This window comes from Maylandia zebra, linkage group LG13 (assembly GCF_041146795.1).
Source record: "Maylandia zebra isolate NMK-2024a linkage group LG13, Mzebra_GT3a, whole genome shotgun sequence".
NCBI lineage: Eukaryota > Metazoa > Chordata > Actinopteri > Cichliformes > Cichlidae > Maylandia > Maylandia zebra.
In genome coordinates, this window is record NC_135179.1 from 15,896,363 (window position 1) to 15,912,546 (window position 16,184).

Here is a 16,184-nt window from a genome sequence, read left to right on the forward strand (position 1 = left end):
GCAAGGTAACCAACTCCTTTCCCTGTGCCCTGCCATTGGCAGGCCCATGCAGAGTGCAGCATAAAATCAGATCATGGTTACTCACAGAATGATAGAAAAAGCCAATTATAGCCAGCCCCCAGAATTCTGTGATTTGTAGTAGAAAGCCACAGTTGCTGTTACCGTCACTGATTACAGGTGCGGCCAAATCAATCAAGAGACTGTCACTGGAACCCCGAATACACCGAGAAGAAATCTGATTTAAGAGCCAACCCTACAGTAATAATTTGTGCTGGTTATAATGATGTTTCGAGAGCTGATCATTGGATACACTTCAGCACTTTCCTTCAGACTGAACCATGTCCAGAACTACTGGGTGGACTTGCAAAAAATTTGGTTTTTGGTACATTCATTGTTTCAGTAGCATACATTTTTATAAAATTCTTGCAATCCCATGATTTGTCGTCTCATACAGACACCACCAACTGTGTCTTTAAGATTCTCATATGCCTCTAATGTTTATCAGACAACAACTAACAGAGGTATGTTAAAAAACAAACAAACAAACAAACACCTCAAGTCAATGACTAGTCACTTAAGCATCTGGTTGCATAACTAACTAAAGGTAGCATTAGATTTTGCAACCCATTACTTGATAGTTTAGCTAATGCGCTTGAGTGTAAATCTCTTGTAAGCTGCTTTGCAACCCACCTCAAACAATTCAATTTCATGCTATTCATTATGTTTATGATTTAATTAACATCACACCCAATGTCAGTCAGTTTGCTCTTTTCTGTGAGTTCTTCCTGCTGCTGCCCTTGCCTTTTTGCTTTTCATGTATGTGCATGGAAGCGCAAAGATGTGGGTCCCAGAGAGCCATAGCAGTCCTATTTTGACTAAAGCTGTTCTGACAGAAGTACATTTCTGACTGACATGTCATGCAAGACCAGTGTCATCCCAAATCAATACTCGGATACATGCTGGATAACACCTGTGCTTGACCGAGTAGAAGACATTATTCCCCATATCTGACTGACGTGTTATATTGCACCAGCAGACAACAGGTTTAGTGAAATTTAGATGTTCTTCATTCTGACTAATATTACTTATCACATGCCATGACAAGAACGACAGAAAATTATTACCTAATAAAATAATAATAAATTCTCAAGTCAATGCCTTTGAGCAGTTGTCAGTGACCTGTACTGTGACACCACTCTCCCTTACTTAGTTGTGCTTCCAAATGGAATAAAATGAACAGCAAAAAGCTTTAAAAAACTGGTCAGCATGGAAAGACCTTAACACTTCACCTCAGAGTAGTCAAACAGATTAAATAGCTGTTAGATGAAAATACAGGATACACTAAGAATCAAACAATGCACTTGCTACAACTGTCATGGTTGTCAAATCAACTGCAGATATTCTTTAGAGGCAAAGGAAAAGAAAATGTAATACAGGCATTATACATGTGAACTAAAACAATATTACTATAATGAAATACGGGACGATATAAATTGATATAATTATAAGTTCCCTGTGTACAATGTGTCACATTTTTCGGAAGAAATTTCTTCCACTGGATAGTTTTTTATATATTAAATTATAGCTCTCCTCCTGAGAAAAGACAAAATTAAAAGCATAAAGGGCCTCAAAAGAACATAATTCAGAGATGGCATAGTGTCTATGAAAAAATGAAACAGACAGACAGAAAGGAAGAAATTGGAAAGGAAAGAGGATGTATCAGATTGCAGAGTGAGGTGCGAACAGCATAATGTGAGTAACTGTGAGATATTGCTTCAAGAAACATGTGGGAGTGGATAAACACATGTCCCAGATGCCTCAGCAGCCAATGGTATATGCCCCAGTCATGGAACGCTTCCCAGAGCACTAATTTTGCTTCATTTCCCGTTCCATCCTTTGGTAATGAATAGCATTTATCACTGCAAGGATGTGTCTGTGGCTGCATACAAGAAAAAGAGGCAGAAGGGGTAAGACGGAGACAATGGAAGGACAAGTAATTTTCCTCATGCTCAACGGTGACAAGCTGGACTAATTAAATCTTTTATCTCAATCATTATAATCAATAAGGTCCTGACATGCAAATCTTTTGGTCTCCATAATTACACCCTTAAAGTCTCTTATACATTGTGTCAAGAAATGTCAAGGTTCAACATTCAGAGCAACAGAGGCAGAAAGAAACAGTCTCTGGAAATGAGTGCTCATCAACTATGCTGTGCGGATGTAGTCTGAGTTTCGGCTAGGGGGATCAATGCTCTGTGCAGCCATTGTCACCGCATGCTGACTATACTTCTGATGCTGCCTCCTCCCTTCTCATCCACATGTGGTCCAGAGGACAAGATTCAGCTGTGGTGCACTGTGCCAAGCAGTTTCAGCCTGGACTTCTCTATGAGCTTAACAGGGAGTGCAGCCCTCTCATTGTTTAGCACTTCAAAGGAAACGAGAAAAAAGAAAAAGAAAAAGAGGGAAGCAAAAGGAGGAGAGAGACAAAAGGGGAGTGAGAGAGAGAGCGAGAGGAACTGACAAACGCAGTGTGAGAAAGTGTAAAAAAAGGGGGGGGGGGGGGGGGGCAGAGGGATACAGAGTAGAAAGTGGCTGCAAAAAATATGTAATAAACATGAACCTAGCAGACACATGAGGTAATATACCGTGAGTCTAATTGAAAAAGAAAGACACTGTCCTATGGTCAAACAGTTCAGATTCATAAGGTCCCAAATATATTATATTCACTATTCACTACATATGATATTTTGGTTTTAAACATCTTGCGGATAAACTTTCAAAATCAAAGTACAGCACATTTCTTCAAATGTTTTACAGCTTTGACAGTGATATATTCAGCATGTGAGCCATACTTTTGCTTTTAGCAAGAGCCTACAAGTCTTCATTCCTAAAAAACAAAAGGAATGGTTTAACAGTACTTCCCAAAAACAAAGCAAAATTAACATACCTCTCATGTGGTTAAGTTTGAGAGATTTGCGACATAAAAAGAAACAGTGCCATGGTTGGAACTGGTGTTTTACAGGGTTTCGAGTTTGCATGTCTCTTGGTATCTGAGTTTTTTCTTGCTACTCTAGTTTTCTTCCCTCTGTCCAAAGACATCCATGTTAATTGGTGATTCTAAATCGGCCACAGGCGGCTGTGTAATAGACTGGCCAGGGTGTTCAAACCAGTTGCTTAACATCAGCTTTATCTGTCAATCCTGTCACTCTACTTGGATGAATTTAAGAAAACTACTGTGAGAAAATTGTTAGCATTGGGATTTTTATTTAAATTGTTTTTCCTTGTTTCTTGGAAAGCCATAGGAGAAAACAGACACCCCTTAAGCATAGAAAACTAGAGATTTGCAGAGCAAGAAAAAACAAAAAAAACAAACCCCCCCCCCCGTCAAAAAAAAAGCAGCCGTTTTGCTGGGATAAAAAGAGGACATGCAGAAGCACAAAAGCCACTCCGAAAAGACAGCCATCCCGTACATCTGTGCCAGCAGGACTACCACTCCGATGTGCGATTTTACAGTTACAAGAGGAACCATAATGGAGCGCCGATCCAATGGTCCCACAGGATCTCTGCTAGTAGGGGTGAGTAGACAGCGTAGTCTACTGCCTGAAATCAAAGTAGTAAAATAAGGAAAGTGTCTTTAGTCTTTTTAGAGTTTTTGTTAGTCACCTGTTCTCACTGCAAATAAAATACTTGAGGTGATGAGTGCACCTTACCAAGAAATGGAAAAAACACATTAGTCATCGTAAACCAACAACTTGTCATTTTTAGATTTTCATTTTTCAGATTGTCGAGATTACTGATAATGAGACATATTTTTGTAAGTGTTGAAGAAAGCTGGTTACAGTATTTCCCTCACAATCTGCCAATTTAAACTGTCTCTGTGTAACCTCTAACACACATTATAGTGTAGATCTATACGACATGGCTATTTACTTTTTTTTTTACGATTTATATAAAAGTCTCTATTTAGTGTTTTAGAAAGGACCACTTCATGTTGGCAAGTGAACAAATACAACGTTAAATCACCAGCCTACTTTTCAGGTTAAAAAACATTAAATTAAAAACTGCAGAAAGCTCTTTCCTTGTTAATAATGAAGCGGTAGGACTTCAGCTCACCCCTTTTGCTCCATCACATACTTGATTATGTGTCTCAGTCAGTCTGGCTGTTAGGGGGAGAGAGTGTCCGTTAATAGAAGAATAGAATAGAAAGCCTTTATTGTCACTATACAGTTGTACAATGAGATACAGAATCCATGTAATATAAAGACACAGCATTCAATTCCAATGTGAAGCTGTTTTCTCTCTCACTCTGCAGTACAGTGAGGTCCATAAACATTTGAAAGCTACTATTTTTATAGTTTTGACTCTGTACACCATCGCTGTGGATTTATAATCAAATAATGTGCAACTGACGTGCAGACTTTCAGCTTTAACTCAAGAGTCCTGCATGCACCGTTTAAAATTCCAGCATTTATATACATAATCCCCAATTTTCAAACGCTGCAAACTAACTGAAAAAACAAAACAATTTTACATAAGTTGTTAAAAGGTGTAAATTAATCTTTATTCAATAATCTCTGAAATATATTAATGAGCCAAAATTAGTTAGAAAGCATTTTGTGACAGTTCCCTTCATTAAATATTTAAAATGTTGCCAGGTTTTCTGTGCAACTGAGAACTAATGAGCAAGATTTCAGTGGCAGTCAGGGAGTTCCTGCACTAAATGAATGGTACTATAGGAATAGACTTTATCGCAGTGAAAAATAAAGAAAAAAAACCCCCCCATCAAACCAAAGTAATATGACACCTAGCCTCATGAGATCATTCATTAGCACAGTAAGCCCTGGGTGCTGATGCAGCTACCTTTATGTTATGATTTCATTCAGCATGTGACATTCAGTCTGACAGCCCTGGACCTGTGGTGGTGGCCATCAAGCTTGGATATTGCTTATTATTAACACGTGTCATAGCTGATGTGCTTTAATGGACAGTAAAAGCCATTGAGACACTCTCTAGTGAGAAAAGGAGTCAGAGTCAAACTGCCACTTGGAAAAAAAAAAGTTTGGAAAGCCTCAGTAAGTCAGAGGCAAGTCAGAGTGATAAAAAGAGACAGATCTTTCCATTTAGTCCTGGAAATTACAGGAGATGCCATTAAACTCAACAGACTAAGTAAAAAACACTAATGCAATCTATTGAGGTTTATCTTATCTTTCTCAACACAGCGATGATCAATGATGGCTGTTTTCCAGAGTCCAGAGCACATGTAGTTGAACGTCTAAAGCACTTGCTACCTTCAAGATTACATCAAACTGTTCAGCGAGTGTCCACAAAGGTTGAAGGAAACAAATTTCCCCATCTAGCAGCATGTCACATCTTTCAATTCCTATAGAAAAAAAAAAGAAAAAAACTACAGTGAACCCCCACCTATTTTAATTTCTTTTTCACTAAAAGAAATTGTGAGGTGTGCACACAAACTAAGTAGACACTTGAGGAAAGCAGTGTTTTTTCAGAGACGATTAGCCCTTTTACTTCAAGTCTCTCTGCATACAGTGTGTGAGGAGAAACAGAGTAAATCAAGGTCCTGATCTATAAATGATGTGTATGCAAACAAACCAATGAAATAATATGCAGGGAGAATACTTGGACCTCATGCATAGTTCAGAGAGCACGTACACACATTTTTGAGAGCCAAATAAGGTGAAATGGAGATCAAGGACAGAATAAGGTGAGTCAGAATTTCATCAATCTTGTTGTATTAACATAATATGGGAGTTTTTTCCTGTTTATATAAGAAGAACTACCAATATTAATATGCACCCTTTACCTTTCACAAATGCCATTGAAAATAATTTACTGTGCCCAAAATGTTAACCGGTCTCTTAGTAGCAGTGACATTGTAATTATGGGTGCAATAAAGAGCTATAGCCAAGCAAAATGGGCTGTTACTCTTTTGTAAACAGATGTGCTTTTTTGTCTCTTCCTTGTAAAGTTTAGAGAAGAAATACTTGGGCTTCAGAGTGATTAATTTTTCAGAACTGAGAAAACCAAATAGATGTTTCCTTTTTTTATTCACTTCTACAGTGAGTGTCTCAGTTTCACAGTTGGTAAAACTGCAGTTTATTTTGTTGTTTTCTTATGCTGAACTAGAAACAGCAATTTTCCATGTAAACACCAAGTTACAAGACTGTCTGTCCACAGTCAGTGATATGTTTCTGTAATTCTGCCCCCTTACACCACACTAAATTTTAAACAATCAAGATGTGATTGAAGTGTAGACTTCAAGTCAATGACCGCCCGATCCCATGGACATCACCATATGCCACGTTTCCTCACTTGAGATGGTCTATCAGGCCTTTACTTCAGCCATGTTTAGCATCTTCTTGTTTGAGGGTCCCTCTGGATCCATTTTGTCTTTAGTAACTAAAAAGCATTATCTACTGGGCTTAGATTAGGTGGCTATTTTTGTATCCAATTTCTTTGCATTGAGAAACTCTTGGGTTGCCTTTATTCATTTGCACTGTGAACTTCTGTTCGATCAGTTTTGCAGCTGAAGCTGAGCACAGAGTATAGCCCTGTATGCTTCAGAGTTCATCTAATAGCACTCATATCATCGATAAACACTAGTGACAGTTCCACAGGCAGCAGCTCATGCCTGCACCATGTTTGACAACTCATGATCCGAATGCTTTTGATCAGGAGCCAATTCCCTACGTCTCCATACTTTTCTCTTAGCATCAAGCGGTACAAGCGTCACCTCTTGATATGGTTTGCACCTTGTTGTGACCCCTCTGTTTTTCCATTCATGAAAATGACTCTTGATTGCAGGCTTTGACAATAATACTCTTACCTCAAAAATGTTCTTGACCAGATGTTACGAAAGGCTTTTTCTCATCCAAGGAACAAATACTGTCATCATCCACTTTAACTTTGTTGAGCGGTCTTTCGGATCTCTTATAGTTGCTGAGCAAGCAAGCATTGTTTCGAGCAGATACAATCATCTTCACCATATAAGAGCCAGAACATAACAATTCTTTCCAAAGTATTTACAGAGTTATTTCCATGGCCTTGTTTCTAAGGGAGAAGATTTTCTTCCAGTTTGCTTCCCGGCTTGAAAAAAAGTTGTAAAATCTTTTATCCATCTCTGATTGTTTCCCCCCCTTTTACTCAGAGCAAACGAACCTTAACATGGCAGTAAATAATTGTACCATCAGAATGAGCTGTGGTTTTGAAACAATTAGCTATTATGTCCTTAAAATTTCAATGAGATCACCTGGTGACGATATTACCATGACAGCTACAATAGTTACTATAAGCATCACCTTAGATTGGGTATAATTGAATTATTCGAGTGCACTGTCTCTTTCACGAAGAGATGAATGGTCATTTGAATTTCACATGGGCCCATTTAAAATGTGTAATAAGGATCTTTGAATAACCAGAACACCAAGATTATCACTTACTGGACAGTGATTATATTAGCAGCAATTATCGTTGACCTGAATTTGCAGGAAATGAAAGACCATGGCTGTGCCAAAAAAGCCTAATACTCTATTTCAAAGTAGTCCGAGAAGACTTTACTCAGTGGGTTCTTGCCAAAACTTGACCTCAGACTGACCGGCTACCAAAATAAACACAGACAGCAATTAGGTGTGCATGTAGAATTGGTATAACTTCAGGTCAGCGTTTGCTGAGTACTTCATTCTGTAAAACTCACAAGATTTTCCTGAAAATGTCTTAGATGGAGCTTTTTCTCTCTTTTTCATTTTTCTTTTCTTAAAAAACAAAAAGGGGAAAAAGAAAGAAAAACAGGAATGCTGGTCATTGATTGTTGAGGTACTGATGGCCTTTTCAAAGGTAGTCCAGATTTTCTCCAGGTTCTGCAAATTAAAATCGATTACAAGAAAACCATAAACATAAATAGACCACAGCAATTTTTCTTGTTTTGTGTTCTACTGTATGAACTTAAGGTCACACAGGAAAACATCTATAAGGCAGGGTGACATGTCCAATTTAGTCGTATAACCTATCATGCTCAGCAGTAAGGTAAGAAACAAAGGCTGCTAAATGGGAACACATTTGAGGGCACACAGGCACAGAATAGGCTGTGTCGGATACAAATAATTTATATTGTATATTTAATGGACTTGCAGCCTTACAGCAACCCCAAAGAAGGCTGACAGGAGCAGAGAATGTGATTGAAAGTGTTTGTGTTGTCTCTGGCATGATCTATGACTGTCTTTTTTAATTTTAGTATTGTGTCATGCTCTATTTATTAATGTAGAAAAAAAAAAAACGAGATGAGGGCTTCAATTAAAATTGGACATCAGCAGTACTCTATATTTTACAGCCAATTTGCTTAGATCACAAGGTGTATGGCTACTCTACAATCCCGCTGAGTGCCAATAATAAAATAAATAAATAAAAATCTGGCCCTCATTTCACTTTCAGAAATCCTTCAGTGAGTCCTCCAGCAGTGAGAAAATCATTACGCTGAGCTTTACAAGTGCAAAGTGGTGCTTTCTTAAATGTCGCTCTCACATGTTGCTTTTTTGTGTGTTCATTGTCTTCCCTCAGAGGAGGCCAAGCACGAAAGTGTTCTTATTTTATTTGTGACATTATTAAGTAAAATAGTTTTTTTTATTAATACTGAAAATAATTTTCAAAGCCAAGTGGAATACATTTGTGAGCTTTCTTTCTCAACAACTGTGGGATTAGCTGATAGAGACTGCATCAGACTGGTTTGATGCAAACCATGCAATTTCCACCAGCATGTGTGGTGCTTGTATTGCGCTTGTGTGATAAAGTCTGTATGCAATCACTTGAGGTTTCAGCTGCATGCTGGCAGGTTGACAGTCTCAGAGCACGAGGACCGTACCAGCTCCAGAAACTATTTTGCCACCCCATCCATCAGCATGGACCTTTTCTGGCAATTTCCTTCTAAATATACACCACAAAACCAGCAGTCATCAATAATGCTCTATGTCAGAAACATTCACTACCAGATCCAGACATGGAATTGTTCAATGGCATTTTATTAGACTGTACCTTTGGGTCAGTTTAGTTTGATTTAACGTAATAAGGATAAGGTAGCAAAGTTCAGCTCTAACAGGAGTGAAATTCTTAACTTTAGGGAGGGCAACATTGTCAAGCAACGACGAGTGAGAAAGAGAGTAATTGGTCGTGAAATTGTCATCACACCGGCAGACATTCTGAGACTGCTCAGAAAGTGATAACCTTCACGATGGGATGCAAGGTTATGGATCCATTTGCTCCCCATGGCCTCCCCGCTGAATAAATGCACTGTCAAACTTGAGGAAATATTTGTAAAGGGGCCCCTGTTGGGGGTGTTATGAGAATAGTGCCAGCCAGGTTTTGAATGCAAATGACAATTATAGTGTATAAACAGCTCTCAAGCATTGGCTTTTGCCAAAGTTGTTTGAATTCATAAGCAAGGCGCATGGACCAATGGTTTAGACAGGAGCACATTCTGGCCATAGGTTGGAGTCTTCTCTAATGAATTTCTTCCTCAAAGTAAAACATAATTATTTTTAATTTAGTTCTATACAGTAATTTATGTATACCAGCCCAAACAACATCATCATCTGCAGCTGGCTTGGAAAAGTCCCTACATCCCCTCTTACACTGAGTCATAAATGCCATGTAACTTTTAATAGTTACAGAAGTTTAATTTCTCTGAAAGTTATTTTGTAACAGTTGGTCTCAAAAAAAAAAAAAATGTAGCAGGAAGAGATGTTTTTACTGGATGACCACAGGAATTAAACACATCCTGTGATGTTCAATGGAGCATTTAATAATTATTAGTCTTCGGTTGAGTGCTCCTCTGGCTAGCAAGAAGTATGAGTGTGGGAGGCATTATCCATGATGAAGAAGAGTTTTGACAATATCCTTCTCTCTAGTACTGCATGCAGATTGTCCAGATCCACCTCCAGGACTGACTCAGACAGCCTTCTGAATATGTTTGAGGTGTCATCAAGCCCCCAGTCTTTTTGTCCCAGCACAGGGGAGGGAAAAAAAGAGAAATAGCACTGGCCACCACAGATTCATAATACATGTAAAATAAATAATGCCACACACACTGGACCAGAATCCTTTCAGGAAAGAACAGATTCCAGACCTTAATGTAGAGAGCTGCACAGTTTCCGATCCAGTTTGCTTTCTCTCACCAACTGAACTTCTAAGTTTCCAACATTGTAACAGCAGTGGGAATCCTGGATCTCCTTTTATTTCCTGGTGGTGGGCCTGCACATGACACAAAACCACCCTATACTACTGTCCTTGTGTTGCACTTGAAATCTGAAGTGTACAAGGACAGGATGGTCCATTTTGGTGGGAATCATTACGATATTATAACCTTTGAGTTATTTGCCAGGAAGTATTGGTCGAGATTTCCCCACCTTTGCATCCTTATCTCATTTCTGTCCATAGATTTTAAATCCCATCAAGCACTGTTGTTTCAACATAAAACAAACTACAACTAGCTGAATGAAAAATAAATAAATAAATAAATAAAAATGAAAGGATTCAGCAGATCATCATATTTTGCAAGACCCTCACAAAAACCCTTGAAATATTAGCACTCAGTGTGAAACTCATACCTAATCATCTACATCAGAATTTCCTACAAAGGTGAGATCTGAAACTTCTTTCAACTTGTTGAAATGAATTCATGTACTGGGGCTGCTTTATGCGACATCCTGCTAAAAAGCCTTCATATGCAAAGCATCTCTGAAGAAATGCTGGAGCTGCTATGAGGGGCAGATACAGAGGACCAGCCATACAATTACGTGACAAGATGTCAAAACATGTAATGTGGTTAAACTCCTGAGAGATTTAACCGAAACCAGTCCCCACAGAGAACAAATGTTGATTTGCTATAGCTTATTTTATATGTGCAGACCTGAGACCTTTTGTACGAAAAAAATCTGTTTTCTAACTTGCAGTATATTTTCTTGCATGATTAAATTATAATTTGATCTAATGAAATTAATCTCAAGTACTTTAATTCCCTCTCTTCCTCACTCCCTCAGTATAAGTACACTATAACATTTCCCAGTTTATCTGTTTTCAGTCTTAGCACAAGCGCTACAAGTTTAGGTAATTGTGACTGAAACACAGCTTCTGTTTAACAAGATTCTCTCTTAATATTGGTATTCAACGGCATCGAAAAATATGTATTCATCTTAGTCACTTGAATGTGGGTGCATAATTTTTTTTAATACATATACATACACACATACATACGTACAGTGTCACCTCTAAGCAAAATAATGTGGTCCTTGAAAAAGCTTGTGTGTCGTTTGTTGTAAACTTTTATCAACGCAGGAGTTCAGATTACAGCAGGGTACCCATTTTATGCAAATAAGATCCTACTTTTCATTTTTGTGTATGTGCCTTTTGTGGAGTGACAGAAACTGACTGTTTTGCCAGCTGTATTTCCAATCCCCAATGGCAGGAAAAGTGTTTATCCTCATACACAGAAAAAAAAAAATCACTTATTTCACTGAACCAAAAAGTCATTTTCCCTACTGAATGTACTACCACTCACTGGTGAGGTAATGTGCCTTGACCATAAGCATTTACACGCTGCTGTCAACCAAGAGTGTCATATCCCACATGGAGTAAAAAACACAGAATTCCTCATCTTGTCGAGTGTGAAACAAGATACATAAGCACTGACGTCAAAGGCATGTGAGAGGAGTCTTTATGCAAAAAGGTTAAGGATTTCTGCTAAGCAGAACAACGTGCAGGACAAAAAAAGGGGACTTTTTTCAATTTAATTGAGGCTCTCACATTAACTTCAAAGTGACAGAGAAGTAATTCCCACTCTTTGCTGGTGTTCATTTTCCCAAGCTAAAACCTTATCCTCTTCATTAAAGGCCCATCCTTCCTCATTCCCTTAAGCCTGTCATGTTCAAACAGTGTTCTCAGCTCCTTGCTAGGCTGGATTAATAAAATATTTGATCTAAAATGTCAAAATAAGAAGAAAGCAGCATGGACTAGGGACCACAGCAGTTATCACTAAGAGAGAAAAATATAATGAGGTACAGTATTTTTTTAGTCTTCCTTTGCCTTGTACAGTGCAGCTTAAAAGTTCAAACAGATTGTGCCAAGAGGAAACCTTGCAGCATGCCTTGGAATGACAATTACAGGTTGAAAACAAATCTTCCCCTTAGGTTGACATAGCCTGGTATTCTCAGATCGTTCTCTCTTCATTTTTATTGCATTCTTAAATGTTAAGATTACAATTCTGCAATATTAACTATGATTAGCAGTTATGGGGAAAACCCAAATGTAAGATAATTAGTGTGCAGTAAGGAGAGGTCCAGACTATGGCTAAAGAGACACTCGGTAAATCAAACAGCATAATATTCATTACCATTGTTATGCAGCTGCATACACGGCTATATGTTTCTCCAGTTGGAAAAAAATTAATTAAAAAAATAATACCACCACTCTACAGTACCACCTAGTGAGTTCAACCACATTTAGGAGTCTTTTAATGGTCTATACAGATCATCTTCTTTCTTAGTATCATACTGGTCTCCTTCTGGTACATCTAAGACTTTGTTTTGCACATTCATCTGTTCATCTGTGATTTTTTTTTTAGGATGTGTGGTTTATTTTAGGTATGATTAATATTTATTTCTGTGATTATTTATACGTCTGTGCATACAGGTATACATATATGGGTTGCCTGTTTATTTAAATCTGTCCCCCAATCTTTTTTGAGTGTATTCTTATTATATAAATGTGAAGCTCTTTGAATCTCAAAGTGTGATATTGGCTATACCAATAAAAACTGAATTAAACTCAACTTAAATGAGGCTACACAGCTGGACCCCACCTGTCAGAAAATTGCAGTCCATCGACTAAGATGGTCACATCATTGCAAGTAAGTCAGAAAATTCTGTAAACAGCAGCAAGGCTGCTATATGCTCCCTCTGCTCCATTTTCTGTTGCAAATCCCACAACAACACTAGACTAGTTCCTCTCTTGGGAATAAGTATCTAATTTCTTTTTCAGCAGAAGTTTCTATATACAGTATCATGCCCTTTTCAAGGTGGTGATGGTCAATTTGTTACCAGAAATCTCAAAATTCCCACAGACATGAGTCTTTTGCTTGTGGGAATAAGTAACTAATTTTATGTTTCTATTCAGGAGTTGTCTTTGTGCACAGTATGTTAGCCTTTTCAAGTTGAAAGGCCTGTACTGGACCCTCATTATTCAGTAGCTTGACACGAACTTTAACATTTGAGTCTACAGGCTTTGCAACAAGCATCTACTGTTACAGAAAGAGGTTAATTCGATGAAGGTGCCTCTAATTGACTGGCTTGATTACGCATGACTCCCTCACTTCCCTTAAAACACTCCACAAAGAAAAGCTCAAGGAATCTTAGAGACGAATTGAAAAGGTTCAGTTTAACTTCGACTTCTAGACTCCTTAATCTTCAGTGACTCTAGTAACTACTTTAAGCTATAACATCCGTAAATCAGGGCGAGGGTGGGGCACTAGCCACCCCCTAAAATTTGCTGCTACCCCCGCCTGGCAAGACTGTCCTATGGTTTCTAATAAACATGAGCACAAGAGAGAGGAAGTCACCCTACAATTAGTTGAAACACTAACTTGTTATTTACTCCTGCTTAAAACAGATTATTTTGGATTTCAAAATTTTATTTGGTTTTTATATGGACCCATTTTCCACTTTAATTGCAGGAAATTAACTAGGCATATAATTCTCTCTCTCTCTCGCCGGGCACATTTTTCAAGTAATAATAATAATAATAATAATAATAATAATAATAATAATAATAGATTGCATTTATACAGCGCTTTTCGGGACCCCTCAAAAGCGCTTTACAATGCCACTATTCATTCACTCTCACATTCACACACTGGTGGAGGCAAGCTACAGTTGTAGCCACAGCTGCCCTGGGGCAGACTGACAGAGGCGAGGCCGCCATATCGCACCATCGGCCCCTCTGGCCATCACCAGTAGGCGGTAGGTGAAGTGTCTTGCCCAAGGACACAACAACCAAAACTGTCCGAGCCAGGGATCGAACCGGCAACCTTCCGATTACAAGACGAACACACAACTCTTGAGCCACGATCGCCCCGTAATCTATATATTTGACAACAAGATAAAACTGAAAATTCTGTTTTTTGTGTCCCACCACAATATTTTTAGAGGCCCCCAAATGGCCACCCCTATGAGAAAATTCTGGAGGGTCCACTGTTGACAAGCATAGAGAAGTTGTGTGGTTTATACTGGCTAAAAAAATAAGATAACCACAAGTTTTGGCTATTCCTAGTCTAGAACACTTTACTACCAAGAGACATTAATTGATTAATTAACAAGCTGTGCTGAGCCTGAAGACAGATTTTCAGTGTCATTAAAAATACTGTGGCACTGTTTTTACCCGATTCATTATTACAATAAATTATTCTCAACACCAAACCTCATCCAGAGCAAGTTCTGTAGAGTTTCAGTTTAAAAATCGTCTGGAAGCAGCACATTTTCACTAATTCTTTTCCAAACAACATTCAATCAGTGCAATAAAGATTCTCCACTGAAGAAGTGCAGAGTGTTTTATAAAATACTACCAAATGCTATCAAAAGAAGCTATGCAGGTGGTTATGAAGAAGTGTTTTTATGCTTGATGTTTTTATGCTTGATTCCAATATACTGAAAATAAAACTGAGTTTTTTGGCACAACTTGACCTACGTCCAAAGGTGCACGGAGGAAAAATAATGGTCTAAAGAAGACAAAGCTCCAGCAAAATGTATCGTATAAGGAACAGATTTATAACTTGACTAATGTGTTTCAACCTGTAGCCGTCATCAAAGTCATAGAGAAATGGATTGCAGACAGGATTGTAAACACCATAAATACCCGAGTAGAAAAAAATGAATCCTAATGAGAAAATTTAAAACAACCAATCATACAGGTCCAGTACATCTGTTCACCAATCCACTCAAGTGTGTGATTACACAGAAAAAACTAAGTAAATAAAATAAACAATAAAAATTACATCCAGTATATTTATCCACGAATGGAGCACCAGCAAGGATGTGCTGGACATATGGTCATGTGATATAAGGCTAGCTGGTTTTTCTTTCTGCAATATAGTTCTTGGTGATCCTGCTGAAGGCTATAGCCCCATTGGTCAAGTTTAGCTGTATGTTAGCATTAAAAGACAAGTTTCCCATTCTTTTTTAAAATACTGTTGGAACAGCAGCTAATAGAAGACAGATTTGAAAGCTGATCAGTATATTTGCCGACTATTCACCACCAAAATTAATTTTCACTTTGGTGCTGCCAAAAACCTGATGTGATCTTCACATGTCCATCATTAGACAACAGGGGCAGAGACACCTCACCTGAATGCACTGATGAGTCAACCGATCATGCCTTGGGATTGTACAGATGGGAAAGCAACTGATTAAAAAAATAAAAACAAAAATACAGCACTGCAACCTTATGAGTCTCTGATCATGACATCAGAGCAAATCAGAAGAAAGTCATCAGTTAAGTTTATCAAAATTACAACACCTTTAAGGAGTGCTTATTGCAGGGCAAATATATATTTTTTAGTCCCACATTGGTTTCAATCAAGTCAAACTACTTCATTTTGACCCAATTAGCTGTAGACATCAAAACAATGACATCCCCTTTTATGATGAGTGGGTTTAGTTTTAGATGTTTTAGATCTTAGATATAAAGACATTAGTTGTCTTAATAGTAGTATTAACTTAGAATTTGTGTTTAAAAATAAAATTCTTAATTTTTTGATGTCCAAGTTCTGAATTGGTTTTTTTTGTTACATACTAAAAAAACAAAAACAAACAAAACAACTTTTAAAGGCTTATTTAGCTGAAACTTGAGAGAAAAGCGACGCGCTAACAAGCCCTTTTCTGCATGCAGCTAACAGCTGGATATTGTTTTCATGCAGAGAAATAGACTGAGGCCCTCTAGCAAGATTATCTTTTGAGACAGCTTAAGACAATATTTGCATACAGCACCAGAGCAATGAAAGTAAACTTTTATTTTTTGTCAAGAAAGGTCTGACAGCTAGTACTCTCATCTGAATATGTGGCATTGTTACTGTATGAATATTTGTACTTCAATTTAAGTTGTCAATCACACAAACCAACAACACAAAAAAA

General features: G+C 37.9%; 1 protein-coding gene across 1 annotated transcript in view; it reads right to left on the minus strand.

Annotated features, from left to right (window-relative positions):
• LOC101467287 (protocadherin-15) overlaps positions 1–16,184 on the minus strand; it is a 228,953-nt gene that overhangs the window by 202,542 nt on the left and 10,227 nt on the right. Inside the window, exons 2-3 of the mRNA XM_076891629.1 lie at positions 4,114–4,160; positions 3,471–3,600 (exon numbers count right to left, since the gene is read on the minus strand). The gene's annotated coding sequence lies outside the window, so the exon portion shown is untranslated. The remainder of the gene's footprint in view (positions 1–3,470; positions 3,601–4,113; positions 4,161–16,184) is intronic.